Raw genomic sequence first — 26,476 nt, 5'->3', positions numbered from 1 at the left:
AGGCATGTGCCCTGACTGGGAATCGAACTGCGATCGCGTGGTTCGCAGGCCCGTGCTCAATCCACTGAGCTACACCAGCCAGGGCCAAGTAAAAATATTTTTAAAAAACATTAAAAAAAACATTTGGAACATGAACAGACCTATAGCAAATCTCTTATTTAATGGTAAGGGTTAAAAGATTTTTCTTTGGCCCCTGGTGCGAATCCGTCATTCATGTCTGTTCTGCAGAAGAGAAATCATGTAGTTCCATCTGCCTTCTCTCCCACCTAAGTGCGTGCTACCACCCCATGGAAGATTCAATGGACATGGATACGAACCCTTTGAAGACCCCAAACTATCTTTTCGGTTGTGAACTCAAAGCCAAAAAAGACTATCACTTTAAGGTGGATAATGATGAAAACGAGCACCAGTTATCTTTACGAATGGTCAGTTTAGGGGCTGGTGCGAAGGACGAGCTGCACATTGTGGAAGCAGAGGCAATGAATTATGAAGGCAGTCCAATTAAAGTAACACTGGCAACTTTGAAAATGTCTGTACAGCCAAAGGTTTCCCTTGGTGGCTTTGAAATACCACCACCTGTGGTCTTACGGTTGAACTGTGGTTCAGGACCTGTGCATATTAGTGGACAGCACTTAGTAGCTGTGGAGGAAGAAGCAGAGTCAGAAGACGAAGAGGAGGAGGATGTGAAGCTCCTCAGTATGTCTGGGAAGCTTCCACAGAAAAAAGTAAAACTTGCTGCTGATAAAGAGGATGATGATGATGATTTTGAGAATAAGGAAGCTGAAGAAAAAGCTTCAGTAAAAAAATCTATATGAGATACTCCAGCCAAAAATGCACAGAAATCAAACCACAATGGGAAAGACTCAAAACCATCAACACCAAGATCAAAAGGTCAAGAATCCTTCAAAAACAGGAAAAACTCCTAAAACACCTAAAGGACCTAGTTCTGTAGAAGACATTAAGGAAAAAATGCAAGTAAGTATAGAAAAAGGTGGTTCACTTCCTAAAGTGGAAGCCAAGATCATCAATTATGTGAACTGCTTCTGGGTAACTGACCAGGAGGCCATTCAAGATCTCTAGCAGTGGAAGAAGTCTCTTTAAGAAAATAGTTTAAACAGTTTGTTAAAATTCTCCATCTTATTTCATTTCTATAACAGTTGATATCTGGCTGTCCTTTTTATAATGCAGAGTGAGAACTTTCCCTGCTATGTCTGATAAATGTTGTCCAGGTTCCAGTGCCAAGAATATGTTGTCCAAAATGCCTGTTTAGTTTTTAAAGATGGAACTCCACCCTATGCTTGGTTTTAAGTATGTATGGAATGTTATGGTAGGACATAGTAGTAGTGGTCAGACAGATGGAAATGGTGGGGAGACTAAAATATACATATGAAATAAACTCAGTATTTTAATAAAGTAAAAAAAAAGCTTCTTCTTTAGAATCAGGAGTAACTGAAGTCTGCTTGTTATCACTACAGTATTCTATTTAACACTGTACTAGAGGTTCTAATTAGAAGGGTAAGATAAAAAAAAACAAATGATAGAAGAAATGGGAAGAAAGAAAAACAATTCACTCATCACAATGATATGACTGTTATTTGTAAAATTGAAAAGGACATAAATTCTTAGAATTAAGAAAACTTACCAAACTTTACACTTACAGCATATAAAATCAATGTAATACAGTCCTATAAACAGCAGTAAACAGTATATAAAATGTTTTTTATTGTTTTTTAAAATTATGTGTTTTCAAATTATATTACATAAATATTTCTTTAAATGAGGACTGAAACATGTGCCTTGGAATACATCTAAGAAAATATGGGGACTTCCAGCCAAGATGGAGGCGTAGGTGGAAACACTGTGCCTCCTCACACAACCAACTTTAAAGACAGCAAAGTTTTATTAACAAAAATGCAGCCAAAACACAGAAAATTGAACTGTACAGAAGTCTAACAACAAAGAACCATTCAGCCAGACTGCTAAGAGGTGTGGAGTCAGCAGCTGAGCAGGGACAGGCAGGAAAGATCGGCCGGACCAACCCAGGAGCACAAGCAGCAGTTGGCAGATCCCAGGTGTGGGGGGCAACAGACGGACCCAGTGAGGACGCCAGGGTGGCTGGCTGACCGTGGTCACACATTTGAGCTCAGATAAACCAAGCGAAGGAGTGAACAGTCAGACAGACCATTCAGGCTAGAGCCCCAGCCACAAGAATTAGAGCATGAAAGGACCAACTGAAAAGACTCTCGGGGTCGAGGTGCCAGGAGAGTTCCTTGGAGAGATCTATAGGGTCCTGGAGGGTACACAAGCCCACATACCCAGGAACCAGCACCAGAAGGGCCCAATTTGCTTGTGGGAAGCAGCAGAGGGGACAGAAATCCAAGAGAGAGCAGAACAAATGCCATTGCCCCTCTCTGACCCCATCCCCACATACTACATCACGACCCAGCAACTGGGTCGCCCTACCCTAGTGAACACCTAAGGCTCCGCCCCTCATACATAACAGGACGAACAGACCAAAACATTACGGGTCAAGAACAGCTCAAAGCCCCAGAGCCAATACTTCTAAGTGACCAAGAGATAGCCAACCTATCAGATGCACAGTTCAAAATACTGGTGATCAGGATGCTCACTGAACTGGTTGATTTTAGTCACAAATTAGAGGAACATATGAAGGCTAAACTAACTGAAATCAAGAGAAATGCACAGGAAACCAACAGGGATGGAAAGGAAACTGGGACTCAAATCAAGGGAGTGGACCAGAAAAAAGAAAAAAATGACCAAACAGATAACAATGAAGAAATAAGAATTCAAAAATATGAGGAGAGGCTTAGGAACCTCCAGGACATCTTTAAACACTCCAACATCCGAATTATAGGGGTACCAGAAGGGGAAGAGAAACAGCCACCAGTGCAAAACTTATTTGAACAAATAATAAAGGAGAACTTCCCCGATCTGGAAAAGGAAATAGACTTCCAGGAAATCCAGGAAGCTCAGAGAGTCCCAAAGATGTTGGACCCAAGGAAAAACACTCCAAGGCACATCATCATTACATTAGCCAAAATTAAAATGAAGGAGAGAATCCTAGAAGCAGCAAGAGCTAAGGGGACAGTCCCCTACAAAGGCGTTCCCATCAGACTGTCAGCTGATTTCTCAAAAGAGACCTTACAGGAAAGAAGGGGCTGGAAAGAAGTATTCCAACTCATGAAATTCAAAGACCTACATCCAAGATTGCTCTATCCAGCAAAACTTTCACTTAGAATGGAAGGGCAGATAAAGTGCTTCTCAGATAAGGTCAAATTGAAGTCGTTCATCATCACCAAGCCCTTATTATATGAAATGTTAAAGGGACTTATCTAAGAAAAAAAGAAGATAAAAAATATGCACAGTGAAAGGACAGCAAACTCACAGTTATTAAGAACCACACCTAAAACAAAAGCAAACTAAGAGGACAGCTAGATCAGGAGCAGAACCATAAAAATGAAGATCACATGGAGGGTTAGCAACAGAGGAGTGGGAGAAGGAGAAGGGGGGAGAAGGTACAGAAAATAAGTAGCATAGATGGTAGGTAGAAAATAGATGGGGGGGCCAAGAACAGTATGGGAAATATAGAATCTAAAGAACTTGAGACACGTGGTCATAAACTAAAAGGAGGGAATGGTGGGGGAGGGGGTGTCGAGGGTGGAGGGGAATGAAGGGGGGAAATAGAACAACTGTAATGGCCTAATCAATAAAATATATTTTTAAAAAAGTAAATTTCATCACAATAAAAAATCATTTAAGTAATAAATTTTATTGTTAAAAGACTTGATAATAGAGTATACTTTATTAAGTGGAGGGATAAATCTTATGCATAGATCAAAGAGTCACTATTATAAACATGAAAATTCTAAATAAATTGATTGATAGAGGAAGTACAGTCTTAATAAAAATCCTAACAGGCATTGTTGGTGCAACTTGACAAGCTGATTACAAAACGTATATGGAAATGCAGGAAAAGGACAGCCAAGGCACTCTCAAAAGAGAACAGGTGGAGGGGCTTACTTACTATAAAATTACTGTAATTAAGGCGGTGAAGTATTAGGGCAGAAACCGATCAACAGACCAATGAACAGAATAGAGCCTAGAACAGATGCGGGCATATATGGATGCTGGTTTACGACTGAAGTGACACCTCATATATAGCAATGGGGAAAGGATGGTCTCCTTCATTAACTGATGCTAGCACAACTGGATATATGTTGGGGTAAATATGAGATTGCAACTCAACCTCACTCTGTACACAAAAATCAACTTCAGATGGATTACAGAACTAAATGTGAAAAAACAATAAAGCTCTTAGAATAAGGGAAAATGTCTTCAAGATATCACAATCAAAGTCTTTTTAGATAATATAAAAAAGTTATCAATTGTAAAAGAAGTGATAGATAAAATTGACTACATTAAAATTGGAAATATCTATTCATCAAAGACACTGTTAAGAAAGTGAAGAGACAAGCCATGGAATGGGAGAGGATGTATGCAACATTGAACGACCAAGGACTCGTATCTCGAATATATAAAGAACACCTACTGCCCTGGCTGGTGTGGCTCAGTGGATTGAGTGCTGGCCTGCAAACCAAAGGGCTACTGGTTTGATTCCCAGTCAGGGCACATGCTTGGGTTGCAGGCCAGGTCCCCAGTAGGGGGCACATGAGAGGCAACCACACATTAATATTTCTCTCCCTCTCTTCCTCCCTCCCTTCCCCTGTCTAAAAAATAAATAAAATCTTTACCAAAAAAAAAGAGAACACCTGCTAATCAATAAGACCAAGAGACCAAGACAGACCTTCTAGAACTTCCAATAAAAAAATGAGCAAATGACCTGAATAGTATTCATGTATTTCATATCAATAAGTCTAAATGGCAAAAAAACAAATGAAAAAGTGCTCAACCTCATTGGAAACCAAAGAAATGTAAACTAAAACCATAACAGAACTTCTGGCCAAGATGGAGGCATAGTTAGATACACTTTGTCTCCTTGCACAACCAAAAGGACAACAAGAAATTTCAAAACAAAAAATAACCAGAACTTCCAGAAAATCCAACTGTATGGAAGTTCAACAACCACAGAGTTAAAGAAGAACATTCATTCAACAAGTAAGTGGGGCAGAGCAGGGCAGTCCGGGTCAGAGGGCTCAAGCCAGAGGTTGGAAGTCCAGGTGGGTGAGGTGCAACCCAGGGCCCCAGTGCAGGAAAAGAAAGTCTTAAAACCTCTGGTGGTAAAAACTTGTGGGGGTTGTGGTAGCAGGACAAATACCCAGCCTCGCAGGAGAGTTCACTGGAGAGAACCACAGGGTCCTAGAACGTACATAAATCCACCCACCTGGGAGTCAGCACCAGAAGGGCCCAATTTGTTTGTGGGTAGTGGAGCAGGTAGCATTGTTCCCTCTCAGACCCCTGCCTCACATACAGTGCCATAACACAGAGACGTGGGTTGCCCCACCCTGGCAAATACCTAAGGCTCCACCTCTTACTATGTAACAAGTTCACTGAGACAAACAATATGACCCAAATGAAAGAACAGATCAAAGCTCAAGAAAAAATATAACTCAGTGATGAGGATGCAGAGTTCAAAACACTGGTAATCAGGATGCTCACAGAAACGGTTGAGTATGGTCACAAAATAGAGTAAGAAGTGAAGGCTATGAAAAGTGAAATAAAGCAAAATATACAGAAAACCAACAGTGAAGGGAAGGAAACTGGGACCCAAATCAATGATTTGGAGCAGAAGGCAGAAATAAACATTCAACCAGAAGAGAATGAAGAAATAAGAATTGGTAAAAATGAGGAGAGGTTTAGGAACCTCTGGGACAACTTGAAACATTCCAACAACCAAATCATAGGGGTGCCAGAAGGAGAAGAAAAAAAGCAACAAATTGAAAACTTATTTTAACAAATAATGTAGGAAAATTTCCCCAATCTGGCAAAGGAAACAGACTTCCAGGATGTCCAGGAAGCTCGAAGAATCCCAAAGAAGTCAGACTCAAGGAAGCACACACCAAGGCACATCATAATTACATTACCTAAGTTTAAAAATAAGGAAAGAATCTTAAAAGCAGCAAGAGAAAAGGAGACAGTTATCTACAAAGGAGTGCCCATAAGACTATCAGCTGATTTCTCAAAAGACACCTTGCAGGCAATAAGGGGCTGGAAAGAAGTATTCAAAGTCATTAAAGGCTAGAATGTACATCCAAGATTACTCTATTCAGCAAAGCTATAATTTAGAATGGAAGAGCAGATATAGTGCTTCTCAGATAAGGTAAAGTTAACGGAGTTCATCGTCACCAAGCTCTTATATGAAATGTTAAAGGGAGTTATCTAGGAAAAAGAAGATCAAAACTATGAATACTAAAATGACAACAAACTCATAACCATCAACAACAAAACCTAAAAAACAAAAACTAAAACTAAGAAAACAACTAGAATAGGAACAGAATCACAATAATGGAGATCACATGGAGAGTTATCAGCAGGGAGGGGTTGGAGAAGAATGGGAAGAAAGGTACAGGGACTAAAAAGCATAAATGGGGCCCTGGCTGGCGTAGGTCAGTGGATTGAGCTCGGGCCTGCGAACCAGACAATCTCGGTTCGATTCCCAGTCAGGGCACATGCCTGGGTTGCAGGCTGGTTCCCTGCAGGGGATGCACAAAGGACAACCATACATTGATGTTTCTCTCCCTCTCTCCTTCCCCTCCCCTCTAAAGATAAATAAATTAATTTTAAAAAAAGCATAAATGGTAGGTACAAAATAGACAAGGGGAGGTTAAGAATAGAATAGGAAATGAAGAATCCAAAGAACTTACATGTACGATCCATGGACATGAACTAAGAGGGGAGAATGCTGGTGGGTGGGAGGCGCAGAGCAGAGGGGAATAAAGGACAGAAAAAAGGAGGACAATTGTAATAACATAATCAGTAAAATACATTTTTAAAAATGACAACAAAAAATTATACTACCACTGTCGGCTAGAATATGAAGTAACTCTTATACATTGCTGGCAAGAGATTAAGTTGGTACAAGATTTTTAGAAAACTGTTTGGTAGAATCTACTAAAATTGAACATATGTACTTCCTATGATCCAACAATTCTACTCCTAGGTATTAGATTTAACCATAAGAAATCATGAAGTTTTGACTGTTTAACACACAAAGATGATTAATTCATATTATTCAAGCTAAGTATATCCAACAAAAATGCATGCAACAAAAGACAAGTTTAAGAATGTTCAAAGTGGCATTATTTGCAATTTGTTCAATTGGGAAAAAAAACAACATCCATCGATAGTAATATAATAACTTGTGGTACAGTCATGTAATGAAACACTATATAGTGATAAAAGAGAACAAACTACAGATACATGCAACAACATGTGTGATTTTTATTAAAACCAAAATGTAAAAAATGAAAGGATTAGGACAAAAATACAAAATGATTCCATGTATATGAAGTTCCAAAACAGGCACAATTAACTTAAACCATTTAGGAATGTATAAAAAAGGAGTAAATGTAAAGAGAAAAGCAAGGAAAAAGCAAAAACTCAGGAAATTCCATCTGAAGTGGGGAGTAGGGAATGACAAAAGGAATCGTTCAGGCCTTCTGGGTGCTGGCAGTGTTCTAGTATTGGACCTGGGTGATGGTTACACAGGTATTTGCTCTATTTTATATTATTAATGTACTGTATACTTATGTTTTATGCAAATTTAGGCTTATAGATTATACATAATTAAAGATTCTTTAAAGTGTGTATCACAACAACTTGGTCATCTCTGGCTTAAACTCTGTTCTTCCCCAACCTCTAAGTTAAATGTAATATTCTCACTCTCTCCCAGAATTATTTCTATGTGAAAAGACTTCAGTCTCACAACTGGCAGTACAAATAGACTATTCCTCCAGGGGAGAGAAAGCACACTGAGAATTGACGTCAGTTCCAATTCCAATCCACATAACTCTCTAAAAATGACCCTTTGCATAAACACTTCAGGAAGCAGCCTTTTGGGTCTGAAACACCCACTGTAAAAAATCCTCCCAACAACTTTAAAAACGTGAAATGAGTTTTTAAAAGCTTTGCAAATGCCATGCCTCTGTAATCAAGTAGAAGCAGCAAGGGTCTCATGCCTAGACCTCTTTCAGTGAGTGCCCTCTGAGTATGACATTTCCAACGCCTGACCTTAGCCAGGCCTAGTACAGGCCCAATTGCATGGATTTGGTGTTGAGTACATGGTCTGTCAAACGTGTGGTCGTAACTAGTTAATAACAAACTATCCCAGTTGATTTTAGGCTCCACTCATCAACCATCCATATGTAATTTCCATTTAAAGTAAAGCTTTTAGAAGGATACCAAGGCAAAATCATATTAATTATCATACTAATCCATGTTTTAAAATGAATCTCTTTCAATCTTTGTAGAAAACACCTGCTAAACTGTCTTTTTCCTGGGAAGCAGTTACTTAGTAACTAAAACATACAAGGACAAAGACCTTGAGCAGAAAAATGGTTAGTGTGATCAAGGGCAGGTTCTCTATTAGAGAGGAAATAAGGTAATTACAATAAGCAGTCCTATTAATCAACAAAATTAAAAGGCAACCTATTAAATAGAAAAAATACTTGCAAATCACATATCTCATAAGGCATTAATGCCCAAAAGATATAAGGAACCCATACAACTCAATAGCAAGAAAACAAATAACCTGATTTAAAAATGGGCCAAGGACCTGAACAGATACTTTTCCAAAGAAGACATGCAGGTACATGAAAAGGTGCTTAATATCACTGATCATTAGGGAAATGCAAATCAAAACTGCAATAACGTATCACCCACACCTGTTAGAATGACTACTATGAAAAAGACAAGAGATAACAAGTGCTAAAGAAGATGCAGAGAAAAGGTACACTGTTGGTAGGAATGTAACCCAGTACAGCCATTACAGAAAACAGTAATTTATGATCCAGCAATCACCCTTCTGAATATATATGAGAAGAAAATAAAATCACTGTCTTGAGATATGTGCACCCCCAGCCATGACAAGGAAACAACCTAAATGGCCATCATGGATGAAATGTGATATGTATATAACACACAGTAGAGTATTATTTAGTCATAAAAAAGAAGGAAACACTGCTATTTGTGACATGAATGAAACGTGAGCGCATTATGCTAAAATAAGTCAGACAGAGAAAGACAATATATGATATCTCACTTCTATGTGTAATCTAAAAATGTTGAACTCACTGAAACAGAGTAGGATAGCGGTTACCAAGAGGCTGGGGAGATGAGATGTTGGTCAAAAGGCACAAGTTTCAGTTACAAGATGACTAAGCTCTGGGTATCTAATGTACAGCATGGAGACTACAGGTAACAATATAGTACTGTATACCTGAAATCTTCTAAGAGAGTAGATCTTAAATTTTCTCACCACAAAAATATGTTAACTGTGTGAGATGATGGATGTGTTAACAAACTTTCTTGTGGTAATCATTTCACTATATTTGATATGTACATATCAAATCATCACACTGTATACCTTAAACCTGTACAATGTAATTTTTTCAATTATATCTCAATAAAGCTGGAAAAATATAATTAAAAAATTCAGAACAGGAGTTCCAAGTCAGAAACCTAGTTTCAGGTCCATAAAATAGCTGGGTGATCCACACTCATTTAAGTTTTTATACCTCAATTTCTTCTTTTGTAAAATAAGGAAAATATCACTTACCTCAAAGAGCTGTAGTGAGGATTAAATGAGATGATTCATTTAATAAAACTTGTAAACTATACAGTACTGTACAAATAGTTGTAATAGTAGAAGGCATCTTTGACTAACTTGGTGAAATGTGAAACTTGACTGATAGAGAAGAACCCATTCAAATGAATTATTCTTTTGTTCAACCTAGATTACTGGTTACTGTCAATTAAAATTATGCTCAAATTGTAGGACAGAAGGGTTACAGTATTAACTACTCACAGTCCTTGATTAGCAATGAATTAGCAGCATTCCGTAAATGATATTAAAATAAATCTTCTGAGCATGATCAAATCCTTTATTAATTACTTATTTGGTGAATCCTAAACTAGGGTATATAAAATTCCTGTAAGACATGTCTGTTATTACACTTATAATTTAGGTCAGGAAATGACATTAGCACATACAAAAACAGGAATTAAATATTATAAGAGAAATCAGAGTTCAGAGAGAGAGAAATCACTGGGAACCATGGTAGTTGACAAGATGTCCTAGAGAGGGTGGTAGAAGAGAGAAGAGGACAAAAGGAAGAAATGAACATGGTTTATAGGGGAAATGGGAGGAATATCGGCTTGTCCTAAGAGGTGTTGTGTTAAGGAATAAAACCAGAGAAAGAGAGTTTGATGACTGATAATAGAGGACCCAACTTAGGAGAATCTGGATTTTGTGCATCAGGAGTCTACACTGGTTTTTCAGCCAACAGTAAAATGATTAAAAAATGGATCTCAGAAAGAGAGGTCCACATCTCCGTCAAGATGCAGGTGTAGCATCTTGACACAACCACAGCAAGAAGTACAACTAAACTACAATTTAGCTATCATCAGAACTGTCAGAAAAATCAAGATGTATGGAAGTCTGGCAACCAAGGAATTAAAGAAGTCACATTCATCGAGGTAGGAGGAGCAGAGATGCATAGATGTAGAATGAGCAGTCCCACACCCACGTGTGGTGGATAAAAATCATGAGGGATACCTCAAAAAATGTGAGATCTCAGCCCCACAGCAGACCACCCAGCTCAGTGTTCCAGTGCCAGGAAGGTAAGTCCCCATTACTTCTGGCTGTAAAAAACAATGTGTGGGGGGCAGTGGAAGAAACTGTGGGATTATCAGAAGTCTCCTCTTAAAAGGCCCACAATGGACTTAGGACTTACACAGACTCACTCCTTTTGGGCTCTAGCACCAGAGCAGCAGCTGGAAGGGCAACAGTGGAATATGGGGAAAACTGAAGTGCTGGCATCAGGGTGGGTGCTGGAGGGTGGCTTCCTCCCCAACAAAATTCCTGAGGCCAGGCAGCAGCATTGTCCTCTTTCTGAGCCTTCCCCCCACACAGCCATAGAGAGGCGACACCACATCAGAGACTCCGTCAACCTGGTTCAAACATGTTGCCTCACCTTGGCAAATATGTAAGGATCCAGCTTACTGGTGTACTTTCCTACAATACTTCACACTACTAAGACAGGGAGTTAAAGCAGCTCTACCTAACATATAGAAACAAAGGCTGGAAGACAGCCAAAATGAGGGGACAAAGAAATATAGCATGAATGAAAAAACAGAACTAAACTCCAGAAAAAGAACTAAACAAAATGGAGATAAGCAATCTATCAGATGCACGGTTCAAAACACTGGTTATTAGGATGCTCAAGGAACTCACTGGGTACTTCGACAGCATAAAAAAGAACTAGGTAGAAATGAAGATTACACTAATCCAAATAAGGAACAATTTATAGGGAACCAAGAGAGGAGTGGATGAAATCAATGATTTGCAACATAAGAAAGAAAAAAAAAACATTCAACCAGAACAGCAAGAAGAGAAAAAGAATCCCCTAAAACAAGGATAGGCTAAGGAGCCTCTGGGTCAACTTCAAATGTACCAACAGTCAAATCATAGATGTGCCAGAAGGAGAAGAGAAAGAAAAGGAAATTGAAAACTTACTTGAAAAAATAATGAAAGAAAACTCCCCTAATATGGTAAAGGAAATAGATATATAAGTCCAGGAAGCACAGAGAGTCCCAAACGAGATGGACCCAAAGAGGACCAAACCAAGACACATCATAACTAAAATGCCAAAGATTAAATATGAAGAGAGAATCTTAAACAGATAGTTACCTACAGGGGAGTTCTCATAAGAGTGTCAGCTGATTTCTCAAAAGAAACTTTGCAGGAAAGAAGAGACTGGAAAGAAATATTCAAAGTGATAAAAAAGCAAGGACCTACAACCTACATTACTCTATCCAGCAAAGCTATCACTTAGAATTGAAGGGCAGATAAAATATTTCCCAGACAAGGCAAAGCTAAAAAAGTTCATCATCACCAAACCATTATTATATGAAATGTTAAAGGGACTTATTTAAGAAAAAGAAGATCAAAATTATGAACAGTAAAATGGCAACAAATTCACAGCTATCAACAACTGAATCTAAAAAACAAACTAAGCAAATGAGCAGAATGGAAACAGAAACATAGATACGGAGATCATTTAAAGGGTTAGCAGTTGGGAGTGGGGGAAAAGGTACAGAGATTAAGGACTACAAATTGGTAGGTACAGAATAGGCACAGGGATGTTAAGAACAATATAGGAAATGGAATAGCCAAAGAACTTACATGCATGAACCATGGGCATGAACTAAGGGGGAGCATTGCCAGAGGGAATGGGGGGTACCGGGTGGTGGGGGCAAAATGGAAAAATTGGGACAACTGTAATAGCACAATCAATACAATATATTTTTTCAAAAGAAAAAAAAACAAGAAAGAGAGGTCCATGCGCACTATGCTGGGGACAGTGGGCCAAGGAAGTGCTGGAGGAAAACGCAAGAAATAGAACTTGCAGTACCCAGTTGTGAAATGTGTGCTTGTTACTGCACTAGGTACTGCAATCACTAACGCAGTACCCAGTTGTGAAATGATGGTGGCAAGAATAAAGAACAAAGAAATGGTAAACCTCAGGTTTCTTTCAAAGGAAATCAATGGTACCAACATTTCTAATTCAGTAAACTGGGGGAAAGATGGGGCTGATGAAAAGACAGTTTGGGTGAGATTTAGAGAAGGTGATTAACTTGTGTTTTACAATGACTGAGCTGGGAAAAGACACCGTGAATTCAAGTAATTTAGAAGGCTGATGTAACTGGAAAACAGAGAGTTGTTTTCTGTTCCTACTGTCTAAAACACTCCCTGCTTCCACCTCACAAATTCCTGCTCAACCTTCAGATTTCACCTAAAATGATATCCTTAGAAAGGACTTCACTGTGCATTTAAGCTAAGACAGACCCCATATCACATGCTCTCACAGCAATCAGTACTTCTCCAGTAAAACATTTCCCAATTACCATTTATGAATTAATTGGAAAATTAGTCATTTTCATGGAAGTTGGGGCTGTGTCTGTCTTATTAACTCATGCATTTCAAAAACCTAGTACAGTAACAAGCACACAGTTGGTGCCAAGTACATGTATATTTAACAAATGCACAAAAAAGGTATAGAAAAAAAGAGTGAAAATAAGAGGTGGGAGGAAAAGGTGGAAACACAGGAAAAGGGAGCGAGAAAAACCTCAGAGAGGAGCAGAAGACCACAGATAAATTTGGGAGGATGCTTACAGCACTGGGCAGAAAAAAGTAGTGGAAAAGCAAGACAGAGAGAGAACCATTAGAAAGGTTATAGCAGAAGAATCAGAGAAGTATACAGTTTTGAAATTCAGGGGAGAATGGGTTTCAAAAGCCACAGAAAGGCTGTGAAGAGGCTGAACACTGAGAAAAGATAACAACTGCAATGGGTTTGACAGCTGTACCAAACACCACATTTACCGGTTTAGAATGCCAGGGGGAGACAAGGACAGAACTAATACCCAACCTCCTTTTCTCCATGACCTTCTCTGCTGTTCTACCAACTGCCTGAGACAAGCCCCACAAGCTCTAAGACTGGAAGGATGTGACCTTAAAATCAGACATCGATTGGCCAGAAATGACAATGATGCACATAGCTGTAAAAACAGAGCAATCTCTGGCAAGGGCCAACATGAAATTCAAGGAACATCACAGAGAAACCATCTCGATACATATAATACAGGTCTTATTTCTCAAGTGTCACTGAAATTCTCTGGTAAAACAATTAAGACTCCTGTAAGAGTTCAAGGGAATAATGCGAAAGATCAAGCAAAATCAATCGTCCTATAACCTCCAAGCAAGTGCGAGAATTGAAGCTGAAAAAAACTGTTAGATACTTTGCCTATAACTAAATAAAATTTGGTCACAACCGAGGCTATCAAACAGCAATAGTGGCTGACATGTTATGGATTTAATACTTAACCTTTAAGCTGTATTAAGTATGTCTTCTTTCTTTCCAAAACATGTAATGAATTTTGATTCATTATGTGTTTTCAAATACTCCTGTGAGTAACTATATCAAGGCCCAGAACCTAGCAGAGCTAAGCATTTTAAGCTCTGTGAAGGCAGGAAGTTCTGTCTTGATCACCACCATATCCCTGGTGCCTGGTACAGTGCCTGGCACACAGCAGGCAGTCGAAAAGTATTTGACGACGGAAAGGTCATGAGCTTCACCAGAATGCTGGAAAACTTCAAACACCAAATGTTAAAAATTAAGATCAGCTATCTTTAAGTACCAAGAATTTCTTCTGTTAGCTTTTAGCCCTCGGAGGACAAATCTATTTCCTCTAAAATATTATATAATAAAGATAAAATCACACTTTAATGAATCTACTAAAAAAACCCCCTCTAACTAGCAAACTGAGTTCAAACTCTAGTAAATTGAGTGCAAATTTACCATAACAAGATTTGATGTATTTGAATACTCTATAGAATGAAAAATTAAAGTATGAGAGTTGCCTAGAGAAATCAATTTAAACAATTATTTCTGGATCCCACTATTGTGGTCAGAATATATAACTCCCTTCAGGGGTGTCCGATCTTTTTGGCATCTCTGGATCACACTGGAAGAAGAGTTGTCTTAGATCACACAGTAAATGCACAAACACTAATGAAAACTGAGGAGCAAAAAAAGAAAGTTTTAAAGTAAATCTACGATTTTGTGTTGGGCCACATTCGTAGCCATTCTGGGCTGCATGCGGCCCTTAGGCCGCAGGTTGAAAACCCCTGCTTCAGATCTATGAGTGTATCTGTGCTATTAGGAAGGGGATTAGGGAATCCAAAGAGCACAGTAAATGAACAGAAGAACCACATTTAAGAGCAAACCAAAATTCCACATGGATATTCCTTCTTTATTCCCAATTCACCGATAAGATGTTAGAGACAATTAAGTCCAGTTTTGCAAACTTGCAAAACTTGCCACATGTAAAGAATTTTTCTGAGAAGATGTCTTTTCACTCCATTTCAGCCACAATCTTTTATTATTAAAAAAATACAAATATAAAAAGAAATTCTATTATATATATATATATATCCTACTGTGTTTGGATGTGAACTGTAAAAGCAAGCAAAAGCACAAACTAGCCCTCTGAAATAACATCATGAGAAAAGTAGAATAATATTCTCAATGTCCTGACTCCAACTAAGCACTCATTTTGCTTAAATCTATCTAATGTTATCATTTATGTCAAGAAATAGGACCTTTAGGTACTCTCTGCCTCTAGCTCTAGCTCAAAGATTTAAGGAAATCACTCAACCTAGCCTCGGATGTATTATCATCTCTCCAAAGGGTTTGGACTACAAACCACTAAAATCCCTCTCATCTCTAAGAAAGAATCATTGTAGAGAAAATAATTTCATTTCAATTGTAAATATACTCCACACTGTTGACTCTCCTCTTCTCTAAGCTACTGATGCTCATCATCAAACATATTTTCATAATGAAAGGCATCCCTGCACTGGAGGAAACAAATACACTGGATCTGCTTTTTATGTTGCCAAGACCTGGGTATTTAAAAAGTCTGTCTTAGTTGTAGCACTTAACATGATTAAACATACACATCTGCATGAAATGGCAAAGGCAAAGTAAGATCATTCTGTACTCTAAATTTGCTGATGTCAAGGAGCTATTTTAAACCCAGATATTATCATTGTTATTCTGACGCTGTTAAATATGGAAAAGGGTAAAGAAATTTTATGGGTTTGCATGCCTGAACAGTGTTAAATTTTTACAGAGCTACTTCATTTCCATGTGCTTTATCAATATAAAAATGTGTGATTTGGGAATAGGTCACCTGTCTTCACTGGGGAGCCTAGAATCACCACAGAGATCTATGCTGAAGTTGGTTGATGACACACACAGAAAGCTCAGTTGTTTCCCTTCCTCGGCTCATGTTAGACCCACTAATCATTGCTCTCTTTCACTGAACCTAAATAAAATCTTGTCATGCTTTTCAACTGGGGGCTCCAGTGACACATGTCCCATTGATCAGAAGTGTGAAATGAATGGAAACTATTTTATTGGGTTGGCCAATAAGTCTGTATGGTTTTTTCCATGAAATAACACACTTCAAAGGTTAATATTTGCATGAACCTATTAAATTATATGATGTGTTTCTTACTTGAAATATTGGGGAAAACTAGGTAAGGGAAATGGACTAAAGGTGACCAATTTTCTGGTGATTCTTATGTTGGGTTTCAATGGATAACTTTGTTAGCTTATTTGAAATTCTGTGAAATCCCAAAATATCCTCATATTAGAGTATTAATAGAAAAATATATCAGGAAGAGGCAAGATGGCAGAGGAATGAACAGAAGCCACACTAGAGAACCTCCTCCCAGGACCAACCTGGAATTACAACTAAATTATGGAGAAATCACCTGGAACAAAAACCTTAACAATAGTGAGAAAGAAGCCTTATAACATTGGACAGACAGAAGAATTATTTTCAGCACTAACTGACTGGTAAGGAGTGAGGTAGAGACACAATAAGGCTGGCTGGGCGCTCACAGGTGGCAGCACCAGAAGGATATTTAAACAACTGGTTGGATTCCCCTGAGGAAGTGTGCAGTCTAAACCCTAATCTGGGATTCCCAGGCTAGAGCACTAGAGCCCGAAAAGTATACAGATAACCAGCAGAGAAAAGTGGCAAGGTTGCTCCCTGCCAGAGACAGATGGCTAGAGATATGAAGAGCTGCTTAAAGGGCCAAACCACAAATTTTCATTTGCTATCATTTACTCCCAGCAAAGGTGGGTACAGAGTGGGCTAGAGACACATGAGGAGGGACTGGGGACAGAAGCTTTGAGGAGAGAGCTAAGAGACTAGCTGCCACGATCCCAGTGCTGAGTCATCCCCCATATGGCCACAGCCATTGTGCTCAGACAGACCATTCCCCTCCAAGCAGCAGCAGACTGAGAAGAAACAATATTCCCAACACCACAAGGGATTCTGCCCTGCCCCATGGAGCTCCAGCCTGGCTGCTGAGTGCAGAGTGACTAGAATAACGACTGAAAGAGACAGCCACAAACAGTAGATCCCTGGTAGCCTCTAAGCAGACTGCCTAAGGTCAGACGGGGTCAACATCTGATATCACTACAGGTGGAGTCAGAAAGAAAAAACAGTGGTAAATATTAGAGGCTATCAAGAGGAAATCTACTGTGGTCTTCTCCATGATTAGCCATATTTTCTTTCTTTTTTTCCTTAAACACTTAAATTATTTTTAGGGAGAGGGGAAGGGAGAAAGAGAGACAGAGACATCAATATGTGGTTGCCTCTCTTGAGCCTCCTACTGTGGGTCTGGCCCCCTACCCAGGCATGTGACCTGACTGGGAGTTGAACCAATGACCCTTTGGTTTCCAGGCTGGCACTCAATCCACTGAGTCATACAGGCAGGGCACAATATTTTCTTTCCTGCATAGCTTTTTAACATTCATTTCTCATCTAACAAGTTTGTGCATATTACGTCACTAGATTTTATACTATAGTTTATTTCTCTCCTTTCTTATATTAGTCTTAATCTTTTTACAGCCTTATAAATACTGGTACATTTGTTGCTGATAATGTGATTGCGGGAGAGAGGTACTTTTTGCAGATGTGGGTTTATTCTTTGAGCTTTGTGGTTCTGTCCTAACAGCACCTGCACAAAAGCACACAATACATGGTGGGCAAAGTGACCTTCAATCAACCAGCTGGAGGGAAGGACGCACCAAAGAATGACCCAAAAACAATCAAAACCCAATTTCATAAGGAGAGCCAACATAAATGGCATAAAGGTCATCCCAAGAGAATCAAGTTCAAGAGGTCAAGGAGACTGTACCACTGAATCTCATACCACAGAAGTTCACACCACAAACTCAGGAAGTCAAAACAGATCAAATTAAGAAGAAGAAGCAAATAAGGAGAGTCTTACAAATAATGGGAAGACAAAGAAACAAACCCCAAATGAAAGGAAAGGAGGAATCCTCAGAAAGAATGCTAAATGAAATAGAGGCATGTCAATTATTAGATATTGAGCTCAAAACAATGGTTATAAGGAAGCTCAATGAGCTCAGTGAGAATTACCAGAAACTACAGGGAAGACACAAGGAACATACTGAGAATTACAACAGCATGAAAAAGGACATAGAAACTATAGACAAGAGGAAATGAAGAATACAATTTCTGAATTGAAGAACACAGTAGAAGAAATAAAAATCAGGCTAAATGAAGCAGAGGATCGAATCAGCGAGATAGAGGACAAGGTAGAAAAAACACCCACAAAGAGCAAGAAAAGGAAAAGAGGCTCAGAAAGACCAAAGAGGAGTTAAGGCAAATGCAAGACAACATGAAACATAATAATATCCACATAATAGGGATACCAGAAGGAGAAGAAGAGGAGCAAGGGATAGAAAACCTGTTTGAAAAAGTAATGCTGGAAAACGTCCTTAATTTGATGAGAGAAAAAGTCACACAAATCCCAAAAGCACAGAGGGTCCCAATCAAGAGACACCCAAATAGACCCACTCTAAGATATATCATAATTAAAATAGCAAAATTCCAAGACAAAGAGAGAATCTTAAAGGCAGCAAGGGAGAAACAGGAAGTAACATAACAGGGAGTCCTAATAAAGCTATCACCTGATTTCTCACCAGAAACACTACAAGACAGAAGGGAATGGCAAGAAATAACCCAAGTAATGAAAAGCAAAGGGCTGCAACCAAAACTACTCAATCCAGCAAGACTCTCAATTAAAATTGAAGTTGAAATAAGAAGATTCCCTGACAAAAGAAGGCTGAAAAAATATACCTCGATCAAACCAGCACTGCAAGATGTGCTAAAGAAACTGCTTTAAGAAAAGAAAGAAAAAGACTTCCGGCCAAGATGGAAGTGTAGGTGGACACACTGTGCCTCCTCTCACAAACAAAATTAAGGACAACAAAAATTTAGAAACAAAAAAACAACCAACAGACAGAAAATTGAACTGTATGGAAGTCTGACAACAATTCATCCATACTGGTAGGAGGGCCAGGGAGGGGTCCCAGCAGGAAAAAGCAGTGGTTTCCAGACCCAGGGCATGCAGGTGGCGGCTAGCAGACCCTGGATGCCAGGAAGTACTGAGCAGATCCAGTGAGGAGCACAAGGCAGAACGTACACAAGCCCACCCAGGAACCAACACCAGAAGGGCCCAGTTTGCTTGTGGTAAGCAACAGAGGGACTGAAATCTGAGAGAAAGCAAAGCAAGTGCCATTGTACCCTCTCTGACCCTGCCCCCACATACAGTGTCACAACCCAGAGACTGGGTTGCCCCGCCCAGGGGAACAACTCAGACTCTGCACCTCACTACGCATAACAGGCACCACCTCCCCCCAACCCCCCAAAAATGGCTCAAACACAAGAACACACCAAAGCCACAAGCCAATACTTTTAAGCGATCAAGAGATAGCAAATCTATCAGATGCACAGTTCAAAGGACTGGTGATCAGGATGCGCACAGAATTGGTTGATTTTGCTTGCAAATTAGATGAAAAAATGAAGGCTATATTAAGTGAAATGAAGGAAAATACACAGGGAACCAACAGTGATGGAAAGAAAACTGGGACTCAAATCAATGGAGTGGACCAAAAGGAAGAAAGAAACAACCAAACAGAAAAGAATGAAGAAACAAGAATTCAAAAAAAATGAGGAGAGGCTTAGGAACCTCCAGGACATCTTTAAACACTCCAACATCCGAATTGTAGGGGTATCAGAAGGGAAAGAGGAACAGCAACAAGTGGAAAACATATTTGAACAAATAATAAAGAACTTCCCCAATCTGGCAAAGGAAATAGACTTCCAGGAAGTCCGGAAAGCTCAGAGAGTCCCAAAGAAGTTGTACAGAAGGAGGAACTCACCAAAGCACATCATAATTACATTAGCCAAGATTAAAATGAAGGAGAGAATCCTAGAAGCAGCAAGAGATAATGGGACAGTCACCTACAAAGGAGTTCCCATCAGACTTTCAGCTAATTTCTCAAAAGAGACCTTGCAGGGAAGAAGGGGCTGGAAAGAAGTATTCCAAGTTATGAAATCCAAAGACTTACATCCAAGATTACTCTATCCAGCAAAGCTTTCATTTAGAATGGAAGGGCAGATAAAGAGCTTCTCAGATAAGGTCAAATTGAAGGAGTTCATCATCACCAAGCCCTTATTATATGAAATGTTAAAGGGACTTACCTAAGAAAAAGAAGATAAAAAAGATGAACAGTGAAAGGACAGCAAACTCACAGTTATTAACAACCACACCTAAAACAAAAGCAAACTAAGAGGACAGCTAGATCAGGGGTGGAACCATAGAGATGGAGATCACATAGAGGGTTAGCAACAGGGGAGTGGGAGAAGGAGAAGGGGGGAGAAGGTACAGAAAATAAGAAGCATAGATGGTAGGTAGAAAATAGACAGGGGGCAGGGCAAGAATACTATGAGAAATATAGAATCTAAAGAACTTATGACACATGGACATGAACTAAAGGTGGGGAATGTGGGGAGAGGGGTGTGCAGGGTGGAGGGGAATGAAGGGAGGGATAGGACAACTGTAATGGCATAATCATTAAAATATATATTTTTTAAAAGTTTCCTCATAGCTTGGAATAGGTAAACCACATTGCTTTTTTTTTTTTTGAAGCAATCTAGATCTACATCGCAGAAAGAGCACCAAATTAGTCCCAGAAATAATGAACTGAAATTACTTAAGAGAAAATTTATGTCCCAATTTTAAGTTGAAGTTCTTGTCCTCAAAGACAGGAAACCAGAGGTCAACTGACAGCATGCCCAGTGTTGTTTGTAAAGCACACCAGAGATCTTCTCGATGGTTCCAAAGATTTTTAAAAGCATTTTTAATTTAATTATTGTTCAAGTACAGTTTTCTGTCTTTTACTCTCATCCCAGCTCACCCACCCCTCAGTGCTCTCCACCTCCTTAGTTTTTGTCCATGTGTTCTTTATACTAGTTCCTGTAAATCCTTCCCCTTTTCCCCTGAAATTCTCTCCCCTCTCCCCTCTGGTTACTATCAGCCTGTTTTCTATTTCAGTGTCTTTGGTTATATTTTGCTTGCTTGTTTGTTTTGTTGTTTAGCTTCCTGTTAAAGGTGACATCATATGGTATTTGTCTTTCAACATTTGGCTTATTTCACTCAGCATAATGCTTTCCAGTTCCATCCATGCTGTTGCAAAGGGTAGGAGCTCCATCTTTCTTTCTGTAGCATAGAATTCCAAAGTCCACACTGCTTTTTAGAGACAGAGTATATACATGCAAGCAAGATCTTGTTTTAAAGAGGTAACTTGAAACTCCAAGAAAGCACTTGATGTTTTATATGCTTATAGAAAACTGATGTTATAACCGTAGTTTTTATAGAGAGTATTAATTCTTTTATGTATTTCAGGACTTTCATACGTTCTATGGAAATTGTTTTAAATGTGTACATATTTGAGTTTATGTAAGCATGTATACAGTGTGCCGAAAGTCACCTGTGTTTCAGTTTGTGTGTAATATTAATATGCAACTTTTGGTTTAAAATTTTTTTCTTACAAAATGAGTGGCTTACATTTAAAAAAAAAATCACCAGCATGAAATTGCAAAAAAAAAAAAAAAAAAAGAAAAAAGAATTCCACTGTGTAAATGTACCATAGTTTTTGGATCTGTTCACTTACTGATGGGTACCTAGGTTGCTTCTAACTCTTGGCTATTGTAAATTGTGCTGCGAAAGATTTGATATCCATAGCCCCTATTACAGTCATTTATTTTTTTTAAATAATGAAACTAAAATATGATTATAAAAAATTTTAAATGCCTTTTTAAAATCACCAATAATCTCACCATCCAAAGAAGATCACCACTAAACTGTTATTATAGGTCCCAGGTCCCAGGCATATTTTCTCTGTAGACATAGATTTTTTTCCTTACAAAATCTGATAATGCTAAATATACTGTTTTCACTGTGACTATCTTTAGTTTGACATTTCTCAGTTTGAGTCCCCGATGACACTAGTGACTTCCCCTTAGGTCTAAGAGTCAGAATCAGAAAGAATGGTTTCTTCTCTCAATTTTATCAGCAACTCACAGGACAAAATCTGAAACCAAAAGCCATAACCACCTAATCTACAATTCAAAAATCAAAAGACTTGATTTAAACCCACCTTAAAGTGAAAACAAAGAGCTCATTTTTTTATATCTTCAGATTTAATCATTCTTTCTTACATCAAAATGACAAAATCATAGGGTAACATTAACACATGATCATGAAGCAAAAATGTTTCATTACATTAGCCACAGGCTACATACCAACCAGCTGTTGAAGCTAAAAATATGCCTTCGTTTAAAATTTTGAAAAATGCAAGTATTTAAGATTCATTTGAAAGAAATGTGACTTTTTTCAGTTTCTAACAACGCACTAGAAGTTTTGGAGAAGAACAAATCAGCACCTCTAACCCAAAAGGAAAAAAGGTGGTGGTAGGGAAATTCAAACTAATTTGATAATCAACATCACATAGTTTACATCTCATCAATAAATTTTAAGGGGGACAATTTAATACCACCTCAGATGTAAATAAAAATACATATTCTAAAAAAAAAAGATCTGACACAGAGGTCAATATATCAATAATAAAAGGTGAGCTTGTTGATGGGAGAGGAGTGAGTAAAGGGGAGTTGGGCATAATAAATATTCTTGCAGCTTTTCCTCATCAGCTGTTACAGAGACCACCAAGGATGGGCTCCGCAGTGACATTTTCTCAGCTCAAACATCAATATCCCACTCAGGCAGCATGACACAGCACAGTGTACCCCTAACAGATACCCACACCTCTTTGGGCACGGAAACAGCATCTAGATTTCCACTTCTGGTCATTAAGTCCCAGGGCCCAGGAATCAGATCTCAAGATAGGTTTTGCCACCATAAAATATTTGATTAGAAAACAGGTAATAGAATAAGCTAAAATCTAAATACTGTGACTGGATTTCAGGTATAGTTACAGCAAATTGGGGAGAGATGTAAAACTATTTCGAGGTCCTTGGAAGCTCACAAAATCACATAGGAAAATATACTTCATTCAATTCCAGAAAAAAAAAAATCACAGGTTCTCTTGACTCCCAGTCCAGTGTTCTTGCTACTGTATCATTTTTGCCACCATCAATATTTTCCTATGCTATTTCCTTTTTTTGAAATAGGAACACTTAGGCCTAGGAGGAAACTTAAAAAAAAGATGCAATAAAAAAGTGAAACTTTTAAAATTGATTTTAGAGAGAGAAAGGAAGGGGGTCAGGGGAGAGACAGGGAGGGAGAAACACTGATGTGAGCAGTATCAGTGGGCTGCCTCCCCTATGTGCCTGCCTGGGCACTGAGCCCACAGTCCTTCGGTGCACTGCATGATGATCGACCAAATGAGCCACCTGAGGAGCAGGAGGAAACATCTGACAGGGAAGATTTCAACGACTTTAGTACTTTTCTGGCCTTTCACTTCTTTTTAAATATATAGTCCAATTAAATTCTTAAAAGTATCATAGGCTGTTTTAGAGTTTTAACATCTCCCATTTAGCTGTGCTAAATATATATTCACAAATTAAATCTTTAAATTCACAAGTAAAAATTAACTATACTATAAAAATGTAAACTCACAGGTAAAATTTTTAGGTCATTCAGTGAAAAATCATGAAAACATCACTTAATTTCTAAATGGCAACACAATGGATACTAAAGGATTAATTTCAGATGAGATAGAGCACATTCAGGGTGGTATGGCTATAGATAAGAATTAATTTCAAAGAAACATTTTGGATAGACTTCACTTAAATTCTTAGTGAATTCCAATCTTACTCTACTGCATATATTATAGCAACTTGAATCTGCTTGCTTTGATACTCAAGGCTGATAACACTTAGTAAAACTATCTGTAGGGCAATTTATTTTCTCCTTCAATAAGGACTTCTAAAAACAGCAGAAGAAAGGATTAAAAGAGAGAAAAAGAAAAGGGAATAGACCCTGACCATTTCTACTAATTGGTAAACACAATAGTACCTGGGGTGTGTGTGTGTGTGTGTGTGTGTGTGTATAACAGTTCTAGAAATGGAAAGTAACTTTTGAAAAGGATAATGTTCATCCTCTTTATGCCTATTCAGTCATCAAAGAATAACCATTGCATGAAAACATATATTCAAGCGATACACGATATAATATAAACTGCAAGTGGCTCTGGAAGTCAGAGGAAGTGTCAAAAGAATATTGGAAAATACTGAAACCAAGCTTCTTATCCTAGGACTAATCTTTGTCACTTTATGACCTCTCTAAGCCTCAGCTTCTACCATAAAATGAAGAGATCACAGACTTTATGATATAAGTTCCCTTCCAAATCCATAATTCCACTGATTAAATGGTAAATGCAGGGATAAAGAAGAATAAGATATAGAAGGCTTTGACTAAATATACAATCAGTTCCGCCATAATACTTGTTTTGAAAATGCAAATTTACTCTAATGCCAACTGACATATTAAGGAATAATTGGAGCATGGTTCAATTTTTGCACTTGCTTGTGTCATTTTATCCACAAGAAAAAGTGGGTAAATACAGAAAACTGCACGTGGTTGAACCATTCAGTATAATAATATGCAAAGTGGACAAAGGGGGCAGCAACATAAAATGGAGTAAAATTAGCCTCTTCAACAAGTGGTGTTGGGAGAACTGGACAGCTATGTGCAAAAAAATGAAACTCAAGCACCAACTTACACAAAAATAAATTCAAGATGGATTAAAGACTTTAATATAAGCTGTGACGCCATTAAAGTCCTAGAGGACAACATAGGCAGGAAAATCTCAGATATTCCATGCAGCAACATTTTTACTGATATGTCCCCTAGAGCAAGAGACATAAAGGAAAGAATAAACAAATGGGATCTCATCAAATTAAAAAGCTTCTGTACGGCTAAAGAAAACAGTATTAAAACAAAAAGAGAACCAACTGTATGGGAAAACATATTTGCCAATGACACCTCAGACAAGGGGTTTAATCTCCAAAATATACAAAGAACTTACACGACTCCACTCTAAGAAGACAAGCAACCCAATTAAAAAATGGGCAAAGGACTTGAACACACTTCTCCAGGGAGGACATTTAGAGGATCCAGAGATACGTGAAAAGATGCTCAATATCACTAGCCATCAGAGAGATGCAAATTAAAACCACAATGAGATACCACTTCACACTGGTCAGAATGGCCATCATAAACAAAGCAACAAACAACAAGTGTTGGAGAGGTTGTGGGGAAGAGGGGACCCTAGTCCACTGTTGGTGGGACTGCAGACTGGCACAACCACTATGGAAAACAGTGTGGAATTTTCTCAGAAAACTAAAAATGAACCTGCCTTTTGACCCAGCAATTCCACTGCTAGGATTATATCCTAAGAACCCTGAAAGACCAATCCAAAAGAACCTATGCACCCCAATGTTCATAGCAGCACAATTTATAATAGCCAAGTGCTGGAAGCAACTTAGGTGCCCATCAGTAAATGAGTGGATCCAACAACTATGATACAATTGCACAATGGAATTCTATGCAGCAGAAGTAAAGATGGAGCTCCTACTCTTTGCAACGGCATGGATGGAACGAGAAGGCATTATGCTAAGCAAAATAAGCCAGGCGGTGAAAGACAAATACCATATGATCTCACCTTTAACAGGCACCTAAACAAAAAAACAAACAAGCAAGCAATTTATCACCAAAGACACTAAAATAGAGAACAGGCTGACAGGGACCAGAAAGGAGAGGGGAGGGAATTTCAGGGGAAAAGGGGAAGGATTCACAGGAACAAGTATGGAGGACAAACGGACAAAAACTAGGGGGTGTGGAAATGGGAGGGAGGTGGGGAGCACTGGGGGGGGGGTGGGCTGGGATGGGAGTAAAAGACAGAAACTGTACTTGAACAACAATTAAAATAAAAGTAATTAATTAATTTAAAAGAAAATATGCAAAGTGCATACAAACACAACTCAAATATCTCCCAGCTTCTTTGGTTCACTCTGTATTATGAGCCATGCCCATCATACTTGGTATCATAACTTTGTCATATTTCAGATAACCCTTTTGCTAGTTCACAAGATGTAACCCTTCCAATACCACTCCCACAAGCAAAGTTGAGGTCTTTCTCAAGGTAAACTAAATGTATCTTCTAAATCCAGACCTTGGTTCTGGCCAAAAATCTTGGCATGTACCAGTTTAAAAATATCTCCTGCTAAATAATGGAATGTTCAATAGCTACTCAGTGCCTGCCATGAAAGAATATAACACATAAATATTACTTCTGCAATACAGTTA

At 38.6% G+C, this 26,476-nt stretch overlaps 1 protein-coding gene and 1 pseudogene across 2 annotated transcripts in view; one reads left to right on the top strand and one right to left on the bottom strand.

The window, feature by feature from the left end:
* Positions 1 to 26,476, bottom strand: part of ALG9 (ALG9 alpha-1,2-mannosyltransferase) — a 159,350-nt gene that overhangs the window by 56,535 nt on the left and 76,339 nt on the right. The window lies entirely within an intron of this gene.
* On the top strand, positions 288 to 1,109 carry LOC119042445 (nucleophosmin-like; annotated as a pseudogene).

Source organism: Artibeus jamaicensis, unplaced genomic scaffold, assembly GCF_021234435.1.
Source record: "Artibeus jamaicensis isolate MK-2021 breed Jamaican fruit bat unplaced genomic scaffold, CSHL_Jam_final contig_585, whole genome shotgun sequence".
NCBI classification, from domain to species: domain Eukaryota; kingdom Metazoa; phylum Chordata; class Mammalia; order Chiroptera; family Phyllostomidae; genus Artibeus; species Artibeus jamaicensis.
This window is presented reverse-complemented; position numbering and strand designations above follow the sequence as displayed.